This window comes from Mchenga conophoros, linkage group LG3, assembly GCF_057382185.1.
Source record: "Mchenga conophoros isolate Kocher_MC1m ecotype Shallow Benthic linkage group LG3, M_conophoros_male_GT1.1, whole genome shotgun sequence".
Taxonomy (NCBI): domain Eukaryota; kingdom Metazoa; phylum Chordata; class Actinopteri; order Cichliformes; family Cichlidae; genus Mchenga; species Mchenga conophoros.
This window is the reverse complement of record NC_140528.1, coordinates 57,056,040-57,082,660: the sequence shown is the minus strand read 5'-3', so window position 1 is coordinate 57,082,660 and position 26,621 is coordinate 57,056,040. Positions and strand designations below refer to the sequence as shown.

Below are 26,621 nucleotides of genomic sequence, written 5' to 3'. Positions count from 1 at the left end.
ATTTGCTAGTTAGATGAAGTCAGCTATCTCATCTTAGCATATTTATATGCATATTTATAATCATACGGTTCTTGGAGTGAGTGCATACACTCATGAAGTTTAGTAACTTCCGGTCACTGCAACAAGCCCAGGTACAGTTTACCGACGGATGGGTGCAGGACCTTGAAATGCACCGTGTAGAACGAAAGACCATCGTACGTATCATAAGTTTACCAGTCTCACAAATTGTCGTCATAAATACACATTCGTTAACCGTTTATTAATAGGACCTTTGAGCTCAACGGTAATTAATTAGTAGTGGAAATAATTTCTGGTAGCATCACAGAAATGTAGCAGTGACAATAATATTGTATGCTGTAATCGTACTGGACAATTAGTGATACAAAAAACCTGTTTTATCCTGTGAATAAAAGTATGCGTTTTTGTCAGTGTACCATAATAACAGAAGCGAAACGCAATATTGTGTCAGGACAATTTACTATTTATGCACAATAAATAAAGGAGCATAGCGCGACAATTTCTGTTCAGCGCCTGTCATGGCCTGGGTCTAGGGACCCAGGGCTCAGGCATTTTCAGTGTATGTTTATGTTTATGTTTTCCGTGTTGTATTGGTTTGCTCTCCATCTCTCCATGTGTCTCTGTGTGAGCTTCCAGAGGGCCGCACCTGCCGCTCGTCGTCCTCTGCCAGCTGCAGCAGATTACGCTCGTCTAGGAACGGCATTTAGGACTGCAGCTGAGCTGAGGCCGACGCTGGATCCTTGAGTCAGAACTCGTCAGTACTGCCGTGAGCTTTTACGTAACCTCCGCGGAAACAGATCCCCTACTAACCCTCTGCCTTTTGTGTTACCAGGAATCGGGAGCGGAGTACGCCTCTAAAGTCACGGTGTGGGAATTGGAGTTTTTTGGAGTCGCCACCTTTCACTTCTCACGGACATCTGCACTGTGTGGGATTCAGGGAGAATCACCACGGGACCACAGTGCTGGGATTTTGTATATAGTTGTGTGTTTTTCACCTCCTGTAAATAAATCCACTGTCCTTCACTTAGAGTCTCGCGTTTGGGCCCTGCTTTCACTGTCACTCCACGGTCTGCCATCGCAGCCCGTGACAGAAGGATCCAGCCACTATGGACCCAGCGGACTCACCGCGGAAGCGCAGCTCCCGTTTTGACGGGACCCGACTAGTGCTTGGAGGGCCTCCGTGCTGCCGTTCCTCGCTGGCAGCCTACCCTTCGGCCCACTCGTCTGCTTCCTCTCCGCGGACGCCTCGGTCTCGCAGAGAACGCCCTAGCCCGTCCCGGAAGGATTACTATGAGCCTGACAGCAATCAGCTTACGCCCGCTCAGGCATTCTATAAGATGCTAGGGATTATTCTCGTGCCACCCGACACACCCAGCGCTCCCACATCACTGCAGGAGCAGCCACATCAAAATCCGCCCTCGTCACATTCCGCCAGCTTCATGAACACTACAGCTCGTGTTTCTCCGGTTTGGGAAAATAGAAGTTTTCGTTTTAAGAGCGATTATTCTCCCATAGGTTCAGAAGACTGTGCGCCTGACGTTCTTTCAAATCCAGGAATCAAGACTGTTTCGTCTGGAACGCTTTATTCTGGGGCTATGTTTGTTCAGTCAGCTGATCAGCAGCCACCTTCAGTTCGGTTAGCTGATCAGCAGCCATCTTCAGTTCGGTTAGCCGATCAGCGGCCACCTTCAGCTCGGTTTACAGCGCCACGTCTGGACCCAGCGGTCTCTGAGGAGAGGCTCAGGGGGGAGGTTATGGACAAGGTTTACCGCATGTGTGAGTTGTGGTGGGAGAAGCCCACGGAGGGGTTACGTCGCGCCGTGGAGAGGCGGCTGCAGGGGATGCTGTATGAATTCCCCTGGTTGGTGGACTCCCTTAATTCAGTTGTCCTGGACTTCCTGCTTTCCACCCTCCACCTCCACTCTCCTCCTCAGGCTGCTCACCGGCCCGGACAGCTGGTGGATTCACAGCCTGAGACGCCGGCCCCGACGTCTACATGGAAACGACGTTCGCGCCACCGGCGTTCCTCACCGCAGCCGCCCTCCCGGACATCTCAAGAACCGGCTGTGGTGAGTAATAAGGACACTTTTTCATTTCTCACCCCATCTGCTTTTTTGTTTTCAGTGGATGGTGACACCGCTGACGCTGCTGCAAGCCGGCCTACAGTACGACTAGCGTCGCCTCATTCAGCAGTCTCCATGCCGCTGGCGGCTTCACCTTCTGTGGATGTAGCGCCGTCGTCATCTCATCCGCATGTAGTCACCCCTCAGCCATCTTCTTCACCGGCTCTGCCTTCACCTTCCCCGCCTGCGTACACCGCATCACCATCTTCGCCTCCGGATCATCCATCTGTGACTGGAGCGCAGCCGGAGGTGCCCGCACGGCCAGCTGTGGGGCCCTGCGAGCCGGAGCCGGAGCTCATCGAGCGGGAGCCGGAGCTCATCGAGCGGGAGCCGGAGCTCAGCGAGCGGGAGCCGGAGCCCAGCGAGCGGGAGGAGCTCGCTCTGCCCGAGCCGGAGCTCAGCGAGCCGGAGGAGCTCGGCATGCCCGAGCAGGAGCTCAGCGAGCGGGAGGAGCCCGCGTCGCCAGCTGTGGAGCTCAGCGAGCCGGAGGAGCTCGGCATGCCCGAGCAGGAGCTCAGCGAGCCGGAGGAGCTCAGCGAACCACCAGCAGAGGAGCTCGGCGAGCGGAAGGAACAACCGGCGCTGCCAGCCGAGGAGGGGCTCTCGCTGCCAGCCGAGGAGGGGCTCTCGCTGCCAGCCGAGGAGTGACCCGCTCAGCCGGAGGTCAGCGAACCGGAGGGACCTCCACGTCTAGCGCGGCCTCCACGCCATCCACGTCCAGTGCGTCCACGTCAGCGACCGGCGCGTCATAGACCATGTGCCACGCCTCGCTGTTGCTCACTGGAGCAGCGACGTTGCCATCGGACCCGTGGCAGGCCACCAGAACCGTTCCGCCGCCACCGGACCCGTGGCAGGCCGCCGGAGGAGCAGCGCCGCCGCCACCGGACCCGTGGCAGGCCACCAGAACCGTTCCGCCGCCACCGGACCCGTGGCAGGCCACCAGAACCGTTCCGCCGCCACCGGACCCGTGGCAGGCCGCCGGAGGAGCAGCGCCGCCGCCACCGGACCCGTGGCAGGCCACCAGAACCGTTCCGCCGCCACCGGACCCGTGGCAGGCCGCCGGAGGAGCAGCGCCGCCGCCACCGGACCCGTGGCAGGCCACCGGAACCGTTCCGCCGCGGCTGCTGGACCCGTGGCCGCCCGCCGGAGCTGCTGCGTTTCCATCAAGGGGTTAGAGGTAGGCCACCTGAACTGTTTTGCCGCCACTGTCTAACCCGCGGCGGGTCCCGCTTGTTTTGCCATCCTGCAGGTCGGCCGCCGGAACTGTGTTTGCTGCCACTGGACCGGGGGATTGGACTGTTGAACTGTGTTTTTCTGTTGTTGCTTTGTAGTGGCTGTTTAGCGGAGTGGTTTTGGGGCCCTCCGTCCTGGACCGCCCGCCCTGGGTTGGTTGTACTGTTGTTTTTGGTTTGTGTTTTTGGGTCGTCGGGAGCCGACCCTTAGAGGGGGGGTACTGTCATGGCCTGGGTCTAGGGACCCAGGGCTCAGGCATTTTCAGTGTATGTTTATGTTTATGTTTTCCGTGTTGTATTGGTTTGCTCTCCATCTCTCCATGTGTCTCTGTGTGAGCTTCCGGAGGTGTGGGTTCGCTGAGGAGACTGCGAACCCGGAAGTGGTCTACTCGAGAGACGGCCGCACCTACCGCTCGTCGTCCTCTGCCAGCTGCAGCAGATTACGCTCGTCTAGGAACGGCATTTAGGACTGCAGCTGAGCTGAGGCCGACGCTGGATCCTTGAGTCAGAACTCGTCAGTACTGCCGTGAGCTTTTACGTAACCTCCGCGGAAACAGATCCCCTGCTAACCCTCTGCCTTTTGTGTTACCAGGAATCGGGAGCGGAGTACGCCTCTAAAGTCACGGTGTGGGAATTGGAGTTTTTTGGAGTCGCCACCTTTCACTTCTCACGGACATCTGCACTGTGTGGGATTCAGGGAGAATCACCACGGGACCACAGTGCTGGGATTTTGTATATAGTTGTGTGTTTTTCACCTCCTGTAAATAAATCCACTGTCCTTCACTTAGAGTCTCGCGTTTGGGCCCTGCTTTCACTGTCACTCCACGGTCTGCCATCGCAGCCCGTGACAGAGCCAGACTTGCTTGTAACCTATATCACCAATTATGTTAAGAAAAATGACGCATTAACTACAACAGCAGACTGACCTTTGTGTAAATGCTTGGAGCAGACTAACCTGTGAGCTGGAGTGTTCTGGGACGTTATATTTTGTCTTTGAATGGCTGCAATCCAGTCGCCTCTTTGTTACTTCGGAAACATGGCTCGAACAATTTCTCTTCAACGACGTAATCCGATAACAACCGATCTCTTTACCCGTCGGCTTCCCGTGGCTGTCATGCGACCGGCTATTGCAGTTAATAATACAACAGCTTCTTGACATTTTTGTGTTTCTTTTTATCGCTGTGTAACTGATTTTAATTGAAAGCCTGCGTGCGCTAGTACCGCTTGCCACGAGTTCCCAGAATCCTTTGCGGTTCTACCCGTGAATGACGTCACATTTTCAATCTCCATATAATATGCATGTTAAATTTTATATTTGGGGTAAAATATCAAGTCTTTTCAAGTAAACCGGTTCAAGTCCAATTCAAGTCCCAAGTCATTGGTGTAAAAGTCCAAGTCAAGTCACAAGTCTTAGAACATTTTTTCAAGTCAAGTCTAAAGTCATGAGTCTGACTCGAGTCCAAGTCATGTGACTCGAGTCCACACCTCTGGCTATTAGACGCTTCACTTTGTAAGTGCTTGCTTTTGCAGTTTGTTTTCATATAGAGGCCTATTACAAACCCCGGCGCTCATGATAGAAAACTGTCGATTTTGCAGTGTTAAAAATAATTGATTCAAAATCGCCCGGCTGCTGCATGCAAAAACAGCAGGATCAGCTGGTTAGTAAACAGCGAGCAGAAGCCAAAACTTATCCAGCTGCAGTGGCCCAACGAAGTGAGGTGTCAGCAAGAGTCCGAAGATACAGAGTGATAAAGCAGAGTAAAAGGGAGAGAAGGAAGAGCTGCAGGGAAGGAGAAGCAGATAACAGAGGAAGAAAAGGATACGAGATAAGATAGGCAAGGAAGCAGGGAAGGAAAATGAGGGGAAAAGAAGCAGAGGTAACTTTTTAAGAGATAGAACAAAAAAGGGGGGAAGTGAAGGTGAAAAGAACTGAGAAGAGAAAGTATAGATATGAGAGAATAAAATGAGAAAGCATTGAGAAGGAGGACAATGCAGGAAGCAGTAAATAGTTCAGGAAGAACTATATGTCAAACAACAGAGGAGGAGAAGCAGTGAAAATGCAGAAAAAGATGTAGGGGGTGGCAGAAAAAGAAGGTAAAAGGTGTGTAGTCGAGACAGTGGAAGGAGACGTGATCGAGAAATGGCACAATGCTGAAAATCAGAGACCGAAAAAGACGAAGTAGGTGGAGAAAAAGAACAGAGTGGAAGAAGAGGAGGAAGGGAATTCACACCAATGAGGCCCAATCTGTCAAAACTAACAGCCTTAACAGGGAGGGAGAAAGATGCTGGCAGAGTTGAGCCAGTACCGAAGGGTGGGAGATTGAAAGATAAAAATAGGATCCGGCATCCTTCTGATTTATCTAACATCCAAATCCATTTAGGTTTAACTTGTTCCTGCAGAACAAATAGACGATATGGCTTCCTGACCTTTTAACTTAGTGTAATTTATATACTGACTGGGCACTTTGTTATGTGCATCTGTTCAACTGCTCATTAATGCAAACATAATCAGCCAATCACATGTCAGAAACTTGATGCAGTTGGACATGTAGACAAACTGAGCATCAGAATGGAGAACTGTGGCATGGAGACAGGCAGGTCTGAGTATTTCAAAAACTGATGTTCTACTGGGATTTTTCTCCACAACCATCTCTAGTTTCAGAGAATTTAAAGAGAGTTTAGGGAGAATGGAAATAACAACTCATTACAATCAAGGTATGCAGAAGAGCATCTCTGAATCTGACGCAGACGGGCTACAGCAGCAGAAGACCACACATAGTGCCTTTCTTGTCAGCTAAGAACAGGCGACTGAAGCTACAATTCACACAAGCGCCACAAAAACTGGACAAGAGATGGCCCAGTCTAATGAGTTTCAATTTCTGCTGCAACTTTCAGATGGCAGGGTCAGAATTTGTGACAAGCAACTTGAAAACATGGATCCATCCTGCCTTGTTTCAGGTTTTCAGGATGTTGGTGGTTCAATGGTGTGGAGGATAACTACTCACACTTGGGCCCCTTAGTATCAATAGTGCATTATTTAAAACTCACAGCCTACCTAAGTATTGCTGCTGACCATGCCTTTCGTTTATGACTACAGCGTACCCATCTTCCAATTGTAGATGTATGTTTTAGTTTTACTTTGGTCTTTGCTTTATTTTCCAAACTTAGAGGTGTGTTTCCAACCAATCTGCCCAACTGGCACCAGTTTCTGGCCATTGTGGAGAGCTTATGACAATATCCTCAAAATCTCTGCAAGCTAACTTGGTAAATCACAGATTAAATAAGTGAAATCCTAGTATTTTATCTCAGCGTTATTTATTAGCACTAATTAGCAGGTATCAATCGGTAGGATGCATTTATATATTTCGTAGCTTCCTAACTAAGCTCGCTGACATTAACATTACCATTTAACAGTTTACTCCTCTTCACCAAACCGTCTGGTTCCAAAAAACCCAAGATACATCAAAGAAATATGATCACAAAGATAAAATAAAAATAAACTAAACTACATTTCTTTGACTATCACCAAGAGTTTACATGCAGAATAAGATTGATTACCTTGCAAACTTCCTTAAACCTACACCATCACTTTCATTTGTGTAACGCTTGAATGGAAAACCTTTGCTTCTAACAATATTCTCCCAAGCAGCATTGCAACTTTTACTCACTTTAAGGCTGACACTTTCTCCAGCACTTTCCACTGTACATTTTAAATGACCTCACTAGTAGCAACATAGAAATCAAGTAAACATTAAGAGTTTGAAAACTGACCGAGAGAGGTCAAATCCAAAAGGCAGAAGCACTAAAACAGAAGAGGAGGGAAGTTAAACAGCTGCTGTATATCCATGCTTCAGATAGCAGCCGGGCTCCGCTGCAACGACTGCAGCTCGGATACATGACTGCAGGGAACTGTGGTGGGAAAACGAGGGAGGGGGAGGAGGGATGCTATTGGCGTTTGGGGTGCAAAGGTATGCCGGTCACTCCCACTCTTGCATACACACACAGAGAGTGGTTAAGAGCATCTTACCCCACCCCCTTCCTCTGTCCAGACAAGCAGGCCATGCACTCATGCATCACTAACTTGTACATTGTGTGTGTTTGCATGTGTGTGTGTGTGTGTGTGTGTGTGTGAGAGAGAAAGAGTATCTTTCAGGCAGGTGCCTATAAGTATCTTCTACGAGCGTACAAATGAATCCTCCTCTTGTATGTGTTAACCTGGGGATTATTCGCACAAATCACCATTTAAGCTTTATTGATCATATTAAAACGCCTACATGCACAAATCTGCATCTTTGTGTGTTTGCGTACAGTGCACCCATTCACAGATAAACCCAACCATCCTCGACAATATGCACCCTGGTCGTGTCAAATTTGGGTCACCCTTTCTTCTCCCCTCTAGGAAGATGAAGGGGTGGTGGGGCGGGGGACAGAAATTAACAATACGCCTCTTTGAGCATAGCCCGAGTACATGTTTGTCTGTGTACACAGACAAATATGTGTACGTGTGTGTGCGTGTGTGTGTGTGTGTGTGTGTGTGTGTGTGTGTGTGTGTGGTTGCATGTACACATATTCATGTCATGTCTCTGTCCTTGTGATTTAGCATGGAGAATTGATCAGTCCATTACAGAGAAAGGTCTGCTGCCCCGACAATGAAAGAGGACGGTGGTGACCTAGAAGGACACACTTGGCGGTTAGCGGCCTGGTTTACTTTGATCACGAGAAACCGCAACTAGGGTCCTGATCCAATTATCAGGCCCCTCTTTATCCAGGGACACATTTTGGCTTCATTTCCTGTCATGTATGTTTATATAAGTGAAATAAATGGACGACTAGCTGATGCTTTTTTTTTTAAATAGGAAAAGAGTGCCCACCAGGAAGGCAAGTCCTAACTGGTAAAACGCTCCCATCTTGAAATTGTTGGTTAGGTCGGTCTTTTCATTACCTTCAGTTTAAGACAACATTACAAGGGTATTAAACAAACCATCTACCCGGTCTGAGAAGTTTAATAGGTGGCTGAGGCTGTGCAATCCACTCTCGGATCTACTCTTTTCCACTGAGCTCTCCAAGCTCGGGCAACTGCAGATATCTCTCAGGAACCACTAAACACTATGTCTTGATGTTGCCTCCTAATTATGTTAGATAAGAGGGTGACACAAAGCTATTTTATCCATCCTTTTATCCACTCTTGATTTATTTTTCCATTCTTATCTGTTATAAACGTGCCAATGAGAAAACCTGCATGTTACCATGTAGTGCAACAAGGCCGATTCACATTCCTATTATCTTTCAATGTGTTTGGCTTTTTTAGGCCTCCTCTTTCTGCGTTCCCTCGTCTCTATCTGTCCAAGTTAATTTTCTAAATTAATTTTCAGAACACTGCGGATTTCTGTTGTAATTTTTAAAAAGACATTTTTATAACAGATGACTGAGCTGTTAAGGCTCCTCTTTCTTCTTCTCGTTTTTTGTAACTGAAATTCAGGAAAGAGAAAAGACTTCAGAACTGATTGAGTCTATATATAAACTGACAGTGCTGTTAAAAACTATGTTAGAAGAATACTACTGCAATAGCACGGTGGACAGTTATAGCCTTTATATGCATTATTCTTGTGCTAATAATATTCTGAGCTTACAGTGAATGTTACTACCGAGCAGACCAATCACAGTTGTGTTGGTCTGGATTGCTGTAACATGTAGTTATTTTTTAAATCAAGCTTTACAGAAAGGCCTTAACTGTTTTGAGTTGCACAACTGTTAATTTAGTCCCAGTCTTTTCTTCCTCTGAAGCAGTGATTTAAAATTTTAAGTTCATTAACATAAGTGTAATTGGCAACAGTTATTAGTGATGTAGACTCTGAAGACACCACTTGCACTGATTAGATGATGTTCTGGAGTTGTCTGGAATAAATTCTCCTCATTATTAGCCTCTATGGAAATTAGGTTTGCCCACTCTGGGTTGGGAGGAGTTGTTGCCCCAAGTGGAGGGGTATCTATGTCATGAGTAAGGGAAGGAAAGAGCAAGAGTAGGTTGGTAGTGACCGAAAGAATGAGACTGTGAATGTAAGGTTCCTGGAAAGGGGCTCAGAGTAGAGCTGAGGCTCTTGAGGCGTTTCGAGCGAGACAAACAGGTAAAACTACAGGGATGCATTGATGTCCCACCAGAACAGTGAAAGGGGGTGATTGGCTAGATAAAAGTGTGGGCGCCTCTGTTTAGACTGCTGTGCACATCAGTATCACAAAATGTATGGATGGAAAGTAAAACAACTTTTTGTTGAATGGTACTTTGAAACAAACACCCTGTTACCCTGCTGCCTTACCAGAATAGTAAATCCTACACTACAATCTGATATAAGCTGCTTGTTTAGAATTGATCTCTGGTCTAAAGGGGTCCTAAATCCAATGAGTCTGTCTGCAAAATTCATGCCAGAAGCTTGAATCAGCAAAGCCCAAGGATAGTGTGTCTGTTTAATGCAACTTGGAGAGAAGCCCTGAAGAATGGCAGGCCAGACTGCATAGAGTACACCTGAGCTTAAACTGTTCAGCAGCTGTCAAGTCTAGCCAAACTGACAACCTTGAGATTCAGCCGAGTTTTCAGTATAATATAGATTAAAATCAACTTCTCCAAGCGTGCTGAGAATAAGCATCCATATTTACAGCACTCTGGGAAATTAGCTGTTCCATGCCATATTATATTCTTCTCTGGCCAAAGGGCAGCTGTGTGCTAAGTGCTTTCTTCAAGGACACTCTGACCCTCTCACAGCAATTATCAGGATTCGGAGGCCTCTAGAAATGTAAAACTTTTCAGTCACAAGTCTGTTCCTCTTACTTCCTACCTGCCCGGTGCTTGATCACAAACAGGTTTATTTACGGTTTGGGCAGGTTGGCTTAAATATAAATGCCACCAAATCGCAGCATTTAAGCGCGTCACGCTTCAGCCTGTATTTGGAAAAATTCTCTGAGAAGCCCTGAGGAAAGAAACAAGACGGGTGAGTTTGTCTTGCCTGATTCACAGCGATGTCACTCTAAAGAAACGCTTTATGGAAAGAGGATTGAAAAAGACAAAAAAAAAATGGACCAAAATGACTCTTTTACTGAAGAGGAAGGCAATACTTTGTGGTTCAGAAGCAAACAGAGCACCCGATTATAAAGGTCATTCAGTAATAAAAGTTCAAACAATCTATAAATCCCCTAAAAACTATTCTTTTCACTGTCAAAGGTACAGCTGCAGGCTGGATTTCACAAGAACTCGTTTGAGCTCTCCATTCAAGAGCCAATTCTGGCCTAAATGCTAAATGCCCGCTTTAATCTCATGGTACATTAACAAAGCATTTGCATAATAGCACAAAAGGCATTTACGTTGACAAGTACAGTATGTAAAATTAACTGGGACTCAGAGTCTCTGTCAATTTGAACAAAATAAAGCCTAGCAAGTTGGTTTAGTTCATAATCTTCCCTAGGCTATAACAAGTAGCTCAAACTTTATTGGACTTGGTGTCACTTTTTAAAAATAGTCACATCTGAAAATAAGAAAAGCTGGAGTGTTTCTCCTCCATCAGGACTTGATCGATGCTGCACCTGTCCAGTAATGTGTATTGACTGGAGTGAAACCTTATCAGCTCGTGTAGATCACAGCTAGCATTGACCAGGGCCTTCTCTGACACAGTTAAAGGGCATCTGCGACATTTTACAGTCAGGTTAGCATGGACAAAAAAACTTTATCTACTTTTTTGAATCCCAGCCTGCATTCACACTGACAGAAAGAGGCTACGATGACATTTTGAAGTTCAGTTTTGTTGTTTCACGTCACTTAGTATTGTCCCTATTGTTGGGATCTGGAGGCCTCTACAGAGTTCAAGCTTTTCAGGGAAAGGTTGTAACAATGGCACTTTAAGCACAAAGCTGAAGAGATATGGTAAGAAAGAAATGTGTGTTTGCCGATTTGGAGATAAACGTAAAAAAGGGCACTAAAAAATAAAATTAATAAGTGAACAATAAGGATAGTCTTTTTACGGCCTTGAGTTTTAAATAATAGTAGCAAAAAAAGAGCAGAAAGTTATGTTGTAATGCTACCATCACCACAGCTGCTTTTAAAAACCTGAATGGAAGCATATTTTGGGAGAACTTAAACTTATTCTTCTTAGAAAGTCTGCTTCTAGTGTTTGTGTCCACAGTTTGTGGACGGATTTATCCTGTCTTAACAAGACAGAGGTTTATAATGAGAAGGCTTTAGTGTGGAAGAAATTGCTGGGCGAAGGCATGATCATAGCCATCTAGCACTTTTGGGATGAGCTGAAATGCTGATGAACCCAACAACCAGTGAGGCTACATTCACTGAAAACCTTGGTGGTCAATTCAGATTTACTGTTTAGGGGCCAGTTGCACCAACAGGACACACACCCAGTTTTCATCTAACTGACTTGGCATTCTATGTCCACCCTTATAGTTACAGCCTTTGCACCATCCAAGCGTAAGCTGTTGCCTCATGTGACTCGGACTTTGTATACACCCACAGACAGTATCAAAAGAGGAACATAGCTACTGTGATGTCACCTGCTGGTTTTGGACTCTTCCAAGTTAGCATTTTGGGCACCATATGTTAGTGTTTTTGGAGCTAATGTATCAGCTAACGAGCTGCACCAATAAACTGAACAGGTGCAGGGTACAAACACAGATGTTAGCTTATTAGACTTTCCATAGGGAAGTACAAACGTCTTGGACAGTCTGTACCATACATCAAGTCAATGGATTAAAAGTGTTCTAAAAGACCCGATTGGGAAACACACAGATAGTAGAGGTTCAGTTTAATGACTCTAATTAGCAAAGCTGAAGCTTAGCAAACTGTTACCAGTTGTGTCAATCAATGAAGCCATGCCCTTAATTTTCTAAACATGATAATCTGTGGCTACTGACTCCCTTCTGGAGCTAGCCCTCACGTGGCCACTAGAACAACTGCAGTTGCCACTTTCACACTAGCAATATTTTTTAAGCTGCCCCTTTGCCCAACCACACAATCCATCAGTTGGTCAACACTGTTATCTTTATGTCAACCAGCAGGAGAAGCAGCATGGCACAACCCTGTATAGTGATTTTTATTTATGTACTTTGTGGGTAAAAGGATACTGCCAGAATTTTAAAGAAATGTATTTATTTATTTTTGGCACAGGAAACATTTTCTTTGTCTCACTCAGGTCCTCAACCTTTTTTTTTAAACATAGATTTCTGATTTAAGGATGCCCAAGTGAGAACCAATATATATCTTTGTTTTAGCTGGCTGCTTGTTCTCCTCTTTTTCTTTTATCAAGTTAGACTGCCGAGCAGTCGGAGTTTGTGTGCCGACAGCGAACCAATCTAGTAACACTGTGCCCACCAGTGATAAGATATTCAAGCTATCAGTGTTTCCACAATCATGCAATAGTGTGAAAAATAGAAGTCTTGAATGATTACTGATTTATGAGTCACTGTTAAGTTCAAAACATAACTCTGGTGGCTAAAGTGTTAATTTTCTATTCATTTTCTAATTTCAGGGTTTGGCATATTGCCTGTGCTGCTTAGTCACAACACGGGCAGTTTATCAAGTTTACATCCACTCATCATGAATGTCATGGTAATTTTGGGGCTTTTAATGCTTCCGGACTGAAAATGAATTCAAACCACTGCATCCAACTCTTGCGTTTTTACGCAAGAGTTGTCCAGAGTTGTTATCTACACAGGATCAAAAGTATACATATAGACTCAAATACATAGACCCCCACTAATATTTGGTTAACTATCCCTTTAGAAAGTTGCATGTCAACAAGATGCTTTTGGTAGCCATCAGCAAGCCTCTGGGATATATCTTGCTGGATATCTTCTCACTCTGCTTGACAGAGTTGCCAGACTTCATTTAAATTAGTTGTTTACCTGGTACACACCTAGCTTTTAAGCATAGTCCACACTTTTTAAATTAAGGTCAGGGCTTTAGGAAGCTTAATGTTTGCCTGCTTTATCCATTCCAAATACATTTTTAATGCGTTTGGGACCATTGTGCTGTTTAGGCAACCAGCTTTATCCAAAAGAGCGTCCACTGAAGGACACAGGAAATCACTCCTGCCCGTGGCCATCTCCCTGTACACCTCCTCCATCTAACACACTGTAAACACTGCAATAGTTACACCCTTTTTGCACACACTCTACAGTAAAATAGCAAATGACAGAGTTCACGGGTTAGAGTCAAATTTCGATCATATATATTCCACCTCTGTAATATTCTTTCTCCATATTCTTGATATTTATAATTGAGCAATTTGCATATTAGTGCTATTTCTTAAATTTGTAAATTCTGTAATTCAGGTGATGTTCAGGGCAAGAAATCAAATCTCTGAATAGATAAAAGCCAACTTTTAAGTTACGTGCCTGTTCTGGTGCAATGTCTGCTACTTCGTATGTAAGTGGGTGTGGATATAAAGCCTGGAGTGATCACAACATGAATGGCTTCACTGAAACAAACTTTTCAAACATTTCAGGATTTCAAAGGCTACTTCTCGCTACATCTGCCACTGCCTCCCCACAAGACTTGCATCATAAGACACAGATCAGCTGACTAACTTTGGATTTTGACTGTTAGAATTAAGGTAAAACAAGGAAGGTCTTTACATCTTTCAGATCACATATGAAAATGGCCCAAATCAAAAGGGAAAAGATCAGATTTCACATGACTGCAACATGTTAAAATAGAAAAAGACTGTAAAAGAAAAAAAGAAAACCTCAACAATAGTTTTAAAGTGGCAGATTGAGAGCAAATCCCTGCAGCCAATCTTGCATTTGGTCCAAAGCCTAAAACCGGAAGACTAGAAACTGCATCTGATGAGTTCCAAATGTATCCTGCAGCATGACAAAGAGCCTGAAATTCAGCCATCTTTAGCAACAAAAACAAGGTGCCCTGCAACAGATGGCTATGCCCCCACAGTCTCCTGATCTCAACATCAAGGAGTCAGTCAGGGATTACATGAAGAGACAGAAACACCTGAGACAGCCTAAATCCTGTAGACAAAATTCTCCCGCTATGTATACAGTATATACAAGTAAATGCTTTCTAAACACAGCCCTGAGTCATAGATAATACACATTCACATTCTCTTATCACTGGCCCTCTGGCCATAAGAGTGACCAACAGCATTTAGATGACAGTTTAGAGCTGTTGGCCAACACAGCGTCAAAGTATGTGTCACCATCTCTGACCCCTTCAGCCATTAGCTATCCTCTTTAATACAAAGGGTTATCTACTATGAGGGAATCTATTTGGAGAGATTCCTGCAGGTCATATTATGTCGAGAATACTCCAGCCTGAGTGTTGTGAGAGTCATGCATACAAGAGGATTAATAACAAACTTTCTCGTGTTCCACCCAAGCACCAAATGCCAAATAAGTCACAAAGCTGCCACATTAATGTGCACATTTCTCCTCAGTCTGCTGTTTACTAATATGCTTCTTCAGACTGGATCCATTAAAGTCACATTGTGCAGCTCTGAATTAGTGGATGACTCTAATGCGTGCCACCTCAACGGAAGAACTACAGCATAAGTGATTTTTTAAAAAAACCCTCTTTTTCTTCATCTTTCCAGAAACTCTCCTCTAGTCTTGCAAAAAACTGCTTCCCCAACGATTCTCAAGCCTTGTGATCAGCAAGTGAGGAGGAAAATAAAACTTAGCTCCTCAAAAATCAGCTGTCCAACACTGAGAAATCAGGAGCTGGATGTGCCTGATGTATCTATTTTAATTTATGAAAGCCGTAGACTATTTGCCTGCAATTTATCAACAAGGCCTTCAATTCACTCTTGATTACCTGTCATTAGTAGGAGAGTCAAAGTGCCCTCACTGTTTAGTTGCTTATGATGTGTGTTCAAAGAACTCAGCAGACAGCTGACGGCTGTCTGCTGAGTTCACCTCAGCTAATATGAGTCACTGAACTCAACCTTTCAGATGCCCTTTGGAGCATTTTTAATAGAATAATAATACGGCTTGGTCCACAGTTATCTAACAGTTTACCAAGAAAATCTTCAATCCAGGTTTGGCGAGTGAAAATTTCATTTGTATGCGTATCTGTGTCCATGCAATGGGTGATGTATACTCCAACTGTTCATCTGAATCAAGCAGCAACCTCTGGCTCCAGAAGTGAGTGAGTTCCCATAGACTCTCATGGTAAAATGCACAACTCTACAGACAAAATAAAAGAGGCTGTTTAAGGACATTTTCAGCTGTATGATGAGTGAGTTTTCCTATAACTTTTCTTATGCTGTTAACACCTAAATTTAGGGATGTGGCTGCTTTGGTTAACAGGTGTCCTGTTGTTCGGAGCTGAAGTTGATCTCTATCTGCTCTATGTCACATGCTAACTTATGTCGGTGACCTTTAGTTTAGTAAATCTGACCCTAAGTCTATGTTCAAATACGGTAGACTATTAGGCAGATCCATCCTGGTTAAAAAAAGCCTTGCAACACAGCAACAGTGAAAATGCTAAGCTTGAGGCTTAAATTAGTGGATTACATCATAGTACCCACATCAATCTTGCCTTTTATGGATGCAGCTAGCTAACCAAGGTTGCTAGCATTAGCTGATAACTTTGCACACCATTTTCTTATTAAAATAGATCAACTTCTGGCGCCAAAACATAAATAAAGATCAAAGTACAATGTCACGCCTGTCTTTTGTGTGTAGTCTGTGCGACTAATGAGGCCACTTCTGATTTAAAAAAAAGAAAGAAAAGAAAAGGGAAAATTTATAAAGCTAAATTCCAGACTAAAAAAACCCCAATGAAACGCAATGAATATGTAAGGTGTTTATATCCATCCTTACATATACAATCCACATCTGTCTTTTGTGACAACTACGCTAACACCCGTGCAGCTGTGGATGCAGCTTTGCTAACTGAGGTTACTAGCATTAGCTTCAAACTTAACAAGTATGTAAAATTAATTCAGGGTTCAAAATAAAAACCTACAGTCTGTGGTGCTAATGAGGGCACTTCTGACTCCCCCCCCATAACGGAATAACAGAAAAACAAGCTGTTATAAACTTAAAGCTATGCTACATACCAAAAAACACAAAAAAATAGATCCACAGAATAGAACTGAATGCTTGTTAAATTGAAGCAATGTCGTACAACAACATCTGGCGCCCTGTACAAGAGATCAAGCCTCATGCTGCTAAATCAAACTAAAATAAAAACTTCACTATAAACTCTGATAAAGACTGTCAACAACTCCAGTTAAGGTCTCCAAGTGGCCCTCTTAAAGGAGGGAACTTCATCAGTGTAATGTTAGTGGGAGAACAAAACACTCAAAAATAACAGACAGCACTTAACAGCAGAATTATGCAGATTATAACTGCTGCATTAAATCAGACCGAGGGCTGAAGTCATGCACAGTGTTTTACACATCTGCATAATTCAAACTGCTGTAAAATCATTCTGCAAATGTGTGAATTAATACAAAGCGGTTACGCACACTGAAGAAACTGTTAGTGCTGAGCGTTAAGGAGGTGGTAAAGTATGTATGAATGCTTGAGTCCGTCTGGCTGACATAAGTTAAACTTCAAATACAAAGTTCACCATTAATGTGAAGGAATAAATATGAAAATCTGGCTGCTGATTAGAGAAGTGCAGAAAAAATACATACAGAAAACAAACGTGGCTTCTGCACATCTCAAGAAGAAAACAATAAATCTGTCTGCAGAGGAAGAAAACAGGCAGGTGGGAGAGCAAAGGACAAACAGTCAGTTAAGTGCAGATGGAGGGAAAACAGTGTTGTCAAAGTTTTTATATTAACAAACTGTACAGAATATAATACGTCTGCTCTCAGTGGAGTGTAACGCCAGGCTTTAAATATAATATATCACTGCTAAGGAGCAGCACATGAATATTTCAACACAGCAAGCAAAAAAGCAAACTTTGATCTTCTCTTTTAAAAAATTAGAAACAGTAGAATTTGTTTTTTTCATGATACTGCACCCGCAATATTTCAGTCGACAGAAAAACACAGCACTACTCAATTCACTAAATGTGTAATATTGGAGCTCAGGCTTAAAACATGACATGATTTTTCTCTTGTTCATTTTGATAAGTTTCGCTAATCAAATCAAAACTGCACTTATGACTCATGCTGTGGAGTGTGAGGGAGCCCTACGGGACTTAAAATTGGTGGAGAACAGGCACTTGTAAAACACGAGCCCTGCTCTCAGTTGCAATCTGCAATGAGCTCACGTTTATTCCGCAACTATGGATTTATAAGATCCTGCTTATAATAACAGGCTCATTTTCTTACTGGTGTTTACTGAAGGGTAAACCCACGGTCCAGTTATCAGTTAAACAGTTATCACTTGTTTAAATGCCTAAGTATAACATGTACTATAACACATCATAGACAGGTCTGCTGTTTTCCACCTAATTGAGACTTCTGTGTGAAATCCACATCATAACATAAGACGTAACCTGAAACCCCTTTTTTAATCCTACGCCACAACCTTCCATACAACCTGACCTACACCTCCTAAGAAATGCAACTACACATTGCGTCGACGCAGCCCACAACTTGGAAGGTCACGGCGTAGGGTTAAAGAGGGTTTCTGTATACATCGTATGTTACCATGCAGATTTCAGGCAATTGGGGAAAAAACTGATATCTGAGCAAAGCTTTCCTTTCATGTCTGTAGGTCATTATGTATATATGTATAAATGCTAATGCACTGTAAAAAGTTAGTAATTGAAATAAAAAAGAGGAAATGAGATTCCTACTTTGCTCAAAAGATCTCTAGAATCAGATATACCAAAAACCTGCTGGTACCTTAAATCTTGCCCTTTGCCTGCAGATTCTGCATACTCTTATGCAAATTTATAGAGATTACTGTGCCAGAGAACCTCTTTCAGACTCCCCTCGCTGGCCTGCACACACCAGTGTTACAGCCCTGAATATTCTCAGGTTTTTTAGTTAATTTTCTCCTTGAGAGTCACAGCGTGTTTTTAGTCCACTGCCCTTGTGGCTGTCTGACTTCTACCCTGGACTGAAAAGAGCATCTCTAGTCCTCCCTCAGTGTTAAAATGGGAATCTCCAAAAGTTGATTCTGTTCATCTGGACGTAACGTTTTGTGGGAGAAACGTTTCGTCACTCATCCAAGTGACTTCTTCAGTCTCAGCTGACTGCAAGACGTTAAAATAGGAATGTTTGTGCTGCAGATGCTGTTGGACAGTACGGTGGAGTTCACAAGTCTCTTCACGTCTTGGTTTATTTTGGAGTCTTTTCTGGCGCAGTGACATGCAATGTTCTCACACGCCTTATGCATTTATTTACTCAGTGATTTTCAGTCATTTTGCACCAACGCAGCTGTCAATGAAGAAGCGGTTGAATTCGGGAAGTCATGGGCTTCTCTGCTGAGTCAAACTGAATCGTGCCAGTAAAAGACAATGAGTTCAGACTCAAAGGATGACAAGCCTTGCATTATTCGAGGCTGGATTTAACAGTGGACCTGCTCCATCTTAGATTTTGTACTGAATGCAGGATAAACTGAGAATAGCTTCTCTCGATTTACACACGGAAATCCAAGAAAACCAACCAACTGTTGCAACTCTCAGCTAAACTGACTGAGGTTGAGTGGGCATGTCTGCTGAATGGAGCTTGGTAGCTTGCAAAGCACTTGCTGCTGGATACAAGTGTCATCATGACACACCTAAGAAGCAGTGGAAAGTCAGCTTTTTAACAGTCTTGCGATCCATCCTGTCGCTCTACAACTGAGCAGATGCTCATCGTGCCCTACGCCGTCACAGACAGTTGAAGAAGCCTGTGAAACGTCACAGGCTTCCAGGTTGAGATCCTATATCAAGGATGTTACAGCAATAATGAATGAGTGACTGGTGCCAGAGAAGACCCACACTGTCCCCTCTTTTCTAGTGGGCGAGGTACACAATGGTCACACAAGACAATCAAACTGAACTTTTGGGGTCAAACATGGTTCAGATAGCAAAGTGTGACCTTTAAAGATCACCTATTACATTCATACCAGTTTTATATCTCTATTCTAACTCTAATAGAGTATCTCTGCAGGATTTACAGTTCAAAATAATCTTGATTTTTCTCATGCTGAGCTTCAGTGCAGCACGTAGTTTAACCCACAAAGGATCCTGTTCCTTTAGCTCCTTCCTCCTTGGTGGACTACTAGAGTAAGCTTTGTTTCTCGTTTCTGAACTGAGCAGTTTCTGTCATATTTTAGGCGTACTTCCAGGACAAAATGACTGGGTGTGCATCAAATCTTAGTGAGGATGGTCACTGCCAGTACAGTTTGCCATGGCTACCCTTGGAAAAACCCAGAAACTATTCCAGTGGTCGTCAAAGCACATACAAAGCACATGTCAAAACATGTTATTACAGGTGCTGTTGAGCTTGTCAGATGTCATCTTTATGGAGGAGAGAATTACCCTCTTCTGATTGGCTGCCCCTCAAAAACAGAAGGCATAGAGGTTAGCATATCAGGGATATCCCCTTTCTCTGACATCATACAGACCCAGAAGTAGAAAGAGTATGAAACCCGAGTCTCACAGGGAATACTTATATGTGCACTGACCTCATTGTTTCAAACCTCTGGCCATGTTTAAAATGAGCTTCCACTGTAAGTGACTATAGCAGCTCCCCTTTACTCTCACCGTTGTTTTGAAACTCTATCCTAACTGAGTATTTGCCCATCGTGTGTGGCTAAACCTAAGTAAACCTTCACCACGAGAGCAGTGGATTAGACTATGTGCATCATTTTGATAACAGCAAAGCTGCGTTTGGCTTTAGAGCCAATGAGAAACAACATATTTTCCCATTTAGTTAAGAGGACATTCTGAACGTGGGAGTCACAATGAGGATGAAACTGAAGACCTATCTAATTATACTGGACTTGCATATTGAATGAAATTTGCTCATTCACTGTGGCAAATCTACACACATGACAAATCCAATCAGGAAAAAAAAGAAGAGGTACAAGTCTGTGAAAACACAGTGTGCTAATCATGCTGTGGTTGTGCGCTGATGACGAGCTGGGGGAGGAGGGGATCGTTGTTGCCCACTTAGCAGCAACAGTGAAATAAATCTCACATAAATCTTGGTGCCGTGGGGAGCTGAAGCTCGGCAGAAGACGCAGCAGACCTGTCTAACACCGGACGACAGCCGGCTTCATAAATATGGAGGGCAGAGCGTGGAGGAGCGAGAAGGAGAATGAATATTTTACTGAGCTAAGGCCAGTGGGAAACAGAGGGCGAGGATGGCCAGAGAGAGGGAGAAGGTACAGCTGGACGCTTTGGTGTTATATAACACACACCCGCACACACAAACTGAAGGACACACACGCACAGAGATAGAGGCATAAACACAAAGCAGCATAAATGAGCACAGACGACAGAAAAAGATGAATGGCCACACACACACACACAGTCTGTTTCCATCTCTCTCAAACACACACAAACACCGGTGTCTGTTGTCCACCCACGACTGTGTTCATCCATCTTATTTTCATCATACACAAGATGCCAGCCCATCTGAGACAATAACCGGCTTAACAAACACATAAACACACATGCAGTAGGAAAGAGACTCGGAGAAGCAACACAAACCGCCTCCTGTGTCGTCAGCTGTTCTGTTATGCTGCCTTTTCGACGTTTCCTTTTGATCAACAAGTGATGTCAATAAAGTAATCTGTAGGAATTAAAGGATGAGTCTCATGATGTTTTATATTTTCTCAACAAATCCCGTGCAAAGATCGAAACCAGCAGCACACTGATCCGAGTACCTGAGTAGCCAAAACCTCTGCGGCCCTCAAGCTTCTCCTTCTTCTTCTTTTTTTCTTCTCCAAAATCTATTACATGAAGGGCTGGACAACGCAGCCAAAAATAAGAAATTACCTCTGTTTTCTGGCTTTAGGATGACTCAGAATTATATAACTGATTCAAACGTCACTGAACACTTGCAGGAACTAGTTTTTGTTATGGGCTAAACATACAAGATAGCATCCATTAGCATCAGTTATCCACCTTCTGCTTTACATGAAGAAACTTTCTGGTTTGTCTGAGCAGAGTTTGCATTTTCTCCTGCATGACTTCGTCACACATGTTAGGGTAAATGTAAATTGTCTGTAGGCGTACATGTGATCTGCCCAGGGTGGACTTCGTCTTTCCATCCATCCATTTATCCATCTATTTTCTACTGCTTATCTGAGTTCGGGCCATAGGGGCAGCAGTCTTAGCACAGAAGCTCAGATTTCCCTCACCCTGGCCACCTCTTCCAGCTCTAAGTCATTCCCAAACCAAACCAGAGATATAATCTCTCCAGCGAGTCCTGGGTCTGCCCTGGGACCTCCTAGGACATGCACAGAATACCTCACCTAGCAGGTGTCCAGAAGGAATCCAAGTCAGATGCCCTAAGAACCTCAACTGACTCCTTTTGATGTGGAGGAGTAGTGGCTCTACACCGAGTCCCTCTTGAAATGTCCAAGCTCCTTACTGCCCACCCACCACATGAATCGATACCTTATCTCGATGGAGGGGTTTATGTGTATTGGTGATCCCAGGAGTTATGTTGTCAGGGCCAATTAAACTTTGGTAGGATCTTCCAATGCAAATTAGTCCAGAAAGGACCAGAAAAAGTGACTCAAAGACCCCCTGTGTTAAGGGAAAAAAAACAAGCATCCAGTGTAACCTGGCTGAGACAGGGTTACGGGGTCCTACCATGCAGCCAGGACTGGGGTGGAGGCCGTAGCCCATGGGGCCCAGCCTGGCTTAGGCCAAAGAAGTTAATTGGGTCCGTCCTCCAGTGGAGGACTTTGCACAAAAAAGCTGACCCATATGAGGGACCACAGGGGGGTCAGTGGATCAAGCAGTGGTCAAACAAACAAATAGAAATAGTACAGTGAAGAGGTGAGTTGTTTGTAAGACTCACGATGGGCAGTCTTTATGTTATTTTTGCTTGTTTTTGTTCCAAATACATGAAGTAAATTTTTCTAAATTTGCATGATCTGTTGGAAAATCGAGCTACTGATTTATTGATGATTTTGTTCTCTTTTTCCAGTTAATAAAATTGTTCTTTCTGGTGATGGTTAAAGCTATTGAGATCTAAGTTTGAAGGTCTCTGGGTATGGTGAATGAGGATAAGTTACCTACAGGTCAAACAGAGGGGATTGTGGGATGCTGAGGCTAAGGACTCTGGACAGGTCTCACACGACTGCGACCAGAACTGTTCAAATAGAGTAAAAAGCCAGAATGCATGAAAATACATGCTTACATGTATACACTATAGATCTTAGTATTGTCCTTTAGTTTCTTTCAATGGTATACAGTGGTGGTACACATCTTTGTCTCACTGTATGACAGCCAGGCTAGGCTCCAGCCCTCTTGACCTTAAGTTAGACAGGCTGTTAAGGAAATAGATGACAGCAGGACAAGCCATTAGCTAGATGGCCACAGATGGCTGGGAATGACATAAGACTAATAGATAAAACCTGAACTCTACAGTAAAGGGATTTGGTGGTTCTCTTAAACTACAGGAGACGTTTTGTTGCTGAAGTCTGGGAGGACTTGTCACTTACAGCAGGGGGTGTCGAACATGCTGTCTGTGGAGCCAGAAACTCACTGTAGACTCACAAAAGTGTGAAAATTACAGAGTAAACGTAAGTTTAGCACATTCACTGTGTTTTGTTCCAGTTTGTGTTGCAAATTAAGAATCGCTCACATTGTGAGAGCTGTGGTCCGAACTGCTACCACATGAAAGCACGGCTAGGTTTTTTCGCCTCGCTAAAGTATCATTTCGTTGTAATGGCAGCAGTCGCACTAGCAGACAGCAGGAGAGACAAAAAGTGGAAAAACTGTGGCTTAATTGATAATGAATGACTCATTATGTTTAACGTTTAACGTAAATGTGTACCATAACTTTTTTTATGTATTAAGAACTTTAACCAGATAGTAAAATGAGAACTTGCCAGAATTTCGCGGATGCCTTTAACAAACTGAGTGATTTCTAGCCTCAAAGTCACAAGGCGGAATATTTGGGTTCAATGTGTATCTTGCATGTTTATTTAGATCCTATAGTTGTCTAATTACACACCATGCCAGACTAAATAAAGGATAACTGATCTGAGTGAGCAATGTGACAAAAGGTTTGGAAAGCCAAACCTAAACCAAGGAGCATGATGCTGTGGGCCTTTTAGCAGCTGCATGGTGGAACTATGGGTGGGACAGCTGATTATGGAAACTATATGGAGAAACACGAGGAAGGGAAACTTGGAGGAGACACTAGACTAGGAGCTTCTATTACCTCCTTGCCTCTACAGTCTGTTGGACAATCCTACCTTAAAAGAAGAAGCTCACACTATGACCAAGTCTGACGGTTACCGGGGTAACCAGTTCCTTTTCTTGCGATGCAGCTATTCTAATGTCAGGTTGTAGCAGCTGGGTCAGCTTTAGAGTTGTCTGCAGTGAGGTTTATGTAAAGTAAAGGTAAGACCCAGTCTTGTTTTCTGCCTAGAGTTGCTAGTGGATTGGATCAGTGGAGATGTTGTGCTGAGGAAGAGGGTGTGCTTGCCCTATCATCACTGTCAAAGGGCAAAAGAGTACATCCTGGGCAGTACACATTGGCCATCTCAGTGGGAGTACTTAGACCAGATAATGGTAAATTATCAGATTTAAATATAAGAAATGGACATATATAAATATGTTAATTATATGCAGTGCAGTTATGAGACCTCAACCCACTGGAAAACTGTGGGATCTTCAAAAGCGATTAGGTTTCAGGTTAATGGTCTTCCATTTAGTCAGACCTTTAGAATCATTGCCAATGCTGTTCTGGAAGCAAGTGTTGCACCAACGTGTGGTTCAAAAGCAGAAGCAGAGGCGACAGGACTTTTTCAATGGCGTCTCCTAATCTTTGGGCATTTTCATGTAAGCTCCCAGTCTCTGTCATTTTAAAACAGTGTTAAAAAACCTACTTATTCTCTGTAATCTGGGTTTTATTATGCAAACACAGTCTTATTTATAGTACAGTACTACTTTATCTGATTATTCTTAATGTGGATTTAGTGGCTGCTATGCATAGGATATTTTGTATAATACAGAGAACATTGGCCAACTGAGATTATTTCTATAGTATATTTATAACAAACTTTGACTTGAGTTATGCTTACTTGTTTCTTTTAATTTCTCCGTGGTCAGTAACTTTATGTTTAGGGAATGTGCAAAACACAGAATCCATCAGTATACATTTGCCTCGGTTTTTAACAGAATGCACCACTGTGACAGTAAATTTTCTTTCAATATGAAGCTTTTGTTTGAGTTATTCTTGTGTGTTATACAAAGCTTTTGATTTCTAAAACATATATACCAAATGCCTGTACCAGGGCTCCAGTCTATTCCAACAGAGATCAGTAACAGTGGAATTTAGCTTAACTACATATGGCATGGTACCCTGCAATCACTGGAGTGCCAAATGTGTATTAATCCACAATGAAAAATAGTTCTGAACACATTGTATGTACTACTTACTCTTCATAAAGTTAAATCTGCAACAACTGACATAGAGCGTAACGACCAAAGTACTGCAAGAGCTGCTGAGCCATGATAGTCCATTACCACGAAGCTCCCTGTGTACAGTTTTTGTGCTGATGCTAATGCCAGAGAAGGTTTGGAGATCTGGAGTTACTGAGTCAGCAGAACACTGGTGTCTTTTACACACTATGCACCTCAGCGCCCAGCAGCCATGCTCTGTACCTTTATGTGGTCAGAGCTGCTGAAGTTCCTAAAACCTTCCTCTATGTAATAATATCTCTTAGAGAGAGAAGACATTTCACATCCTGTCACATCCTGTTACAACACCATGATTTTATAGATCTGTGACAACGAAAGTGAAATCACCTGAACTCAAAGATTAAGAGGCCTGGCCCAAAATATTTATCTCTATAATGTATAACAGTGGTATATCTTTCTGTCTTCAGTGGTCTTAAGCACGTGAGCTGAAAGCAGTTGGACTTCTTCTCTCATCCGAAAAGTTTCCTTGGAAAAGTAAAGAGTATTTAAACCCTGATGGAGATTATTCCAAGGATGATTATGAGATGTCTAGTGAAAGGCCCACTAAATGTTAAACAGGATTTCCCATCAGCTTTAGAAGAAGCAGCCTCTCCACTGCAAAGTAAAACATTTTCAAGAACCCAAAAAGAAGTCCTTTGCCTTCGACTCAAGTGCAAATTGACCAAAGATGGGTAGAAAAGCAAGCGTACCGAGAGATGGATTTCAAATGTAGTTACTTTGCTTGCTTTGGTTATAGATTTATTGGCAAATCTGGAAATTTTTAGACAACTAACTAAGAACAAATGCAACAAAAAAAATCAGTACAATGAAAAGACATGAAATGTGCTGTAAGATCCCACTTGTTCATTCATTCCTTCTCTCAGGTGTTCAAGGTTGTCTCGCTGCCATTCAGCCCCCCCCTCGTTCATTCAGCTAACAACCCACTTTGATTGTTTTAATGGAAGGGCCGGGCAAAGGGCGAGACAGTATGAGTCACAGAGCGAGAACAAGAGGGAGAGAGAGAAAGAGAGAGTGATGGAGAAGCAACTGGCAGGAGGGGACAGAAGAGAAACAGTACCTGAGAACAAATGGAAAACCTTGTTCCCCTGAGGGCTAATTTGCATACACACACACACGCGCGCACACACAGAGGTTGCACAGTGTATACAACCAGAGCAGTTTCTTCAGTAAACAAGAGATTAATATTAAGATGGCAGCATTCACCTTAAAAAAATTACACCATGGCAGAGTTACAAACATGGACTGCCAACTATAATGTAAACATGCCCGTTTCTGCAGTAGTGATCATTCCTTCAACACACACACACACACACACACACACACACACACACACACACTGAATGATAAAATACTACTCTTAAGAACAACCCTGCAAGGTGAATCCAACACGTATGAGCAGTGCTACTCTAAGCCAGCACGCACACACACACACACACACACACTCTACAGCACAACATAAGCACCACATATGAGGGGGAATCTAACTCGCACACCCTTCCGCACGGCATATCTGCATGCAAACACACACATGCATGTTTAAAGTGTCCGACACACACCCATATCAGTGCAGTCCAACACCACACATACACACACGCGCGTGTAAACAGTCTCCCACCCACCTCCGCTTCTTCCTCCATGCCTCTCCCACCCACTCAAAACACAACACACACACGCACA

The 26,621-nt window shown here is 43.7% G+C and overlaps 1 protein-coding gene across 3 annotated transcripts in view; it reads right to left on the bottom strand.

Moving 5' to 3' along the window:
• The window catches only part of nhsl2 (NHS-like 2), a 225,123-nt gene that overhangs the window by 40,552 nt on the left and 157,950 nt on the right, over window positions 1–26,621 (bottom strand). The gene's annotated exons all lie outside the window — the stretch shown is intronic.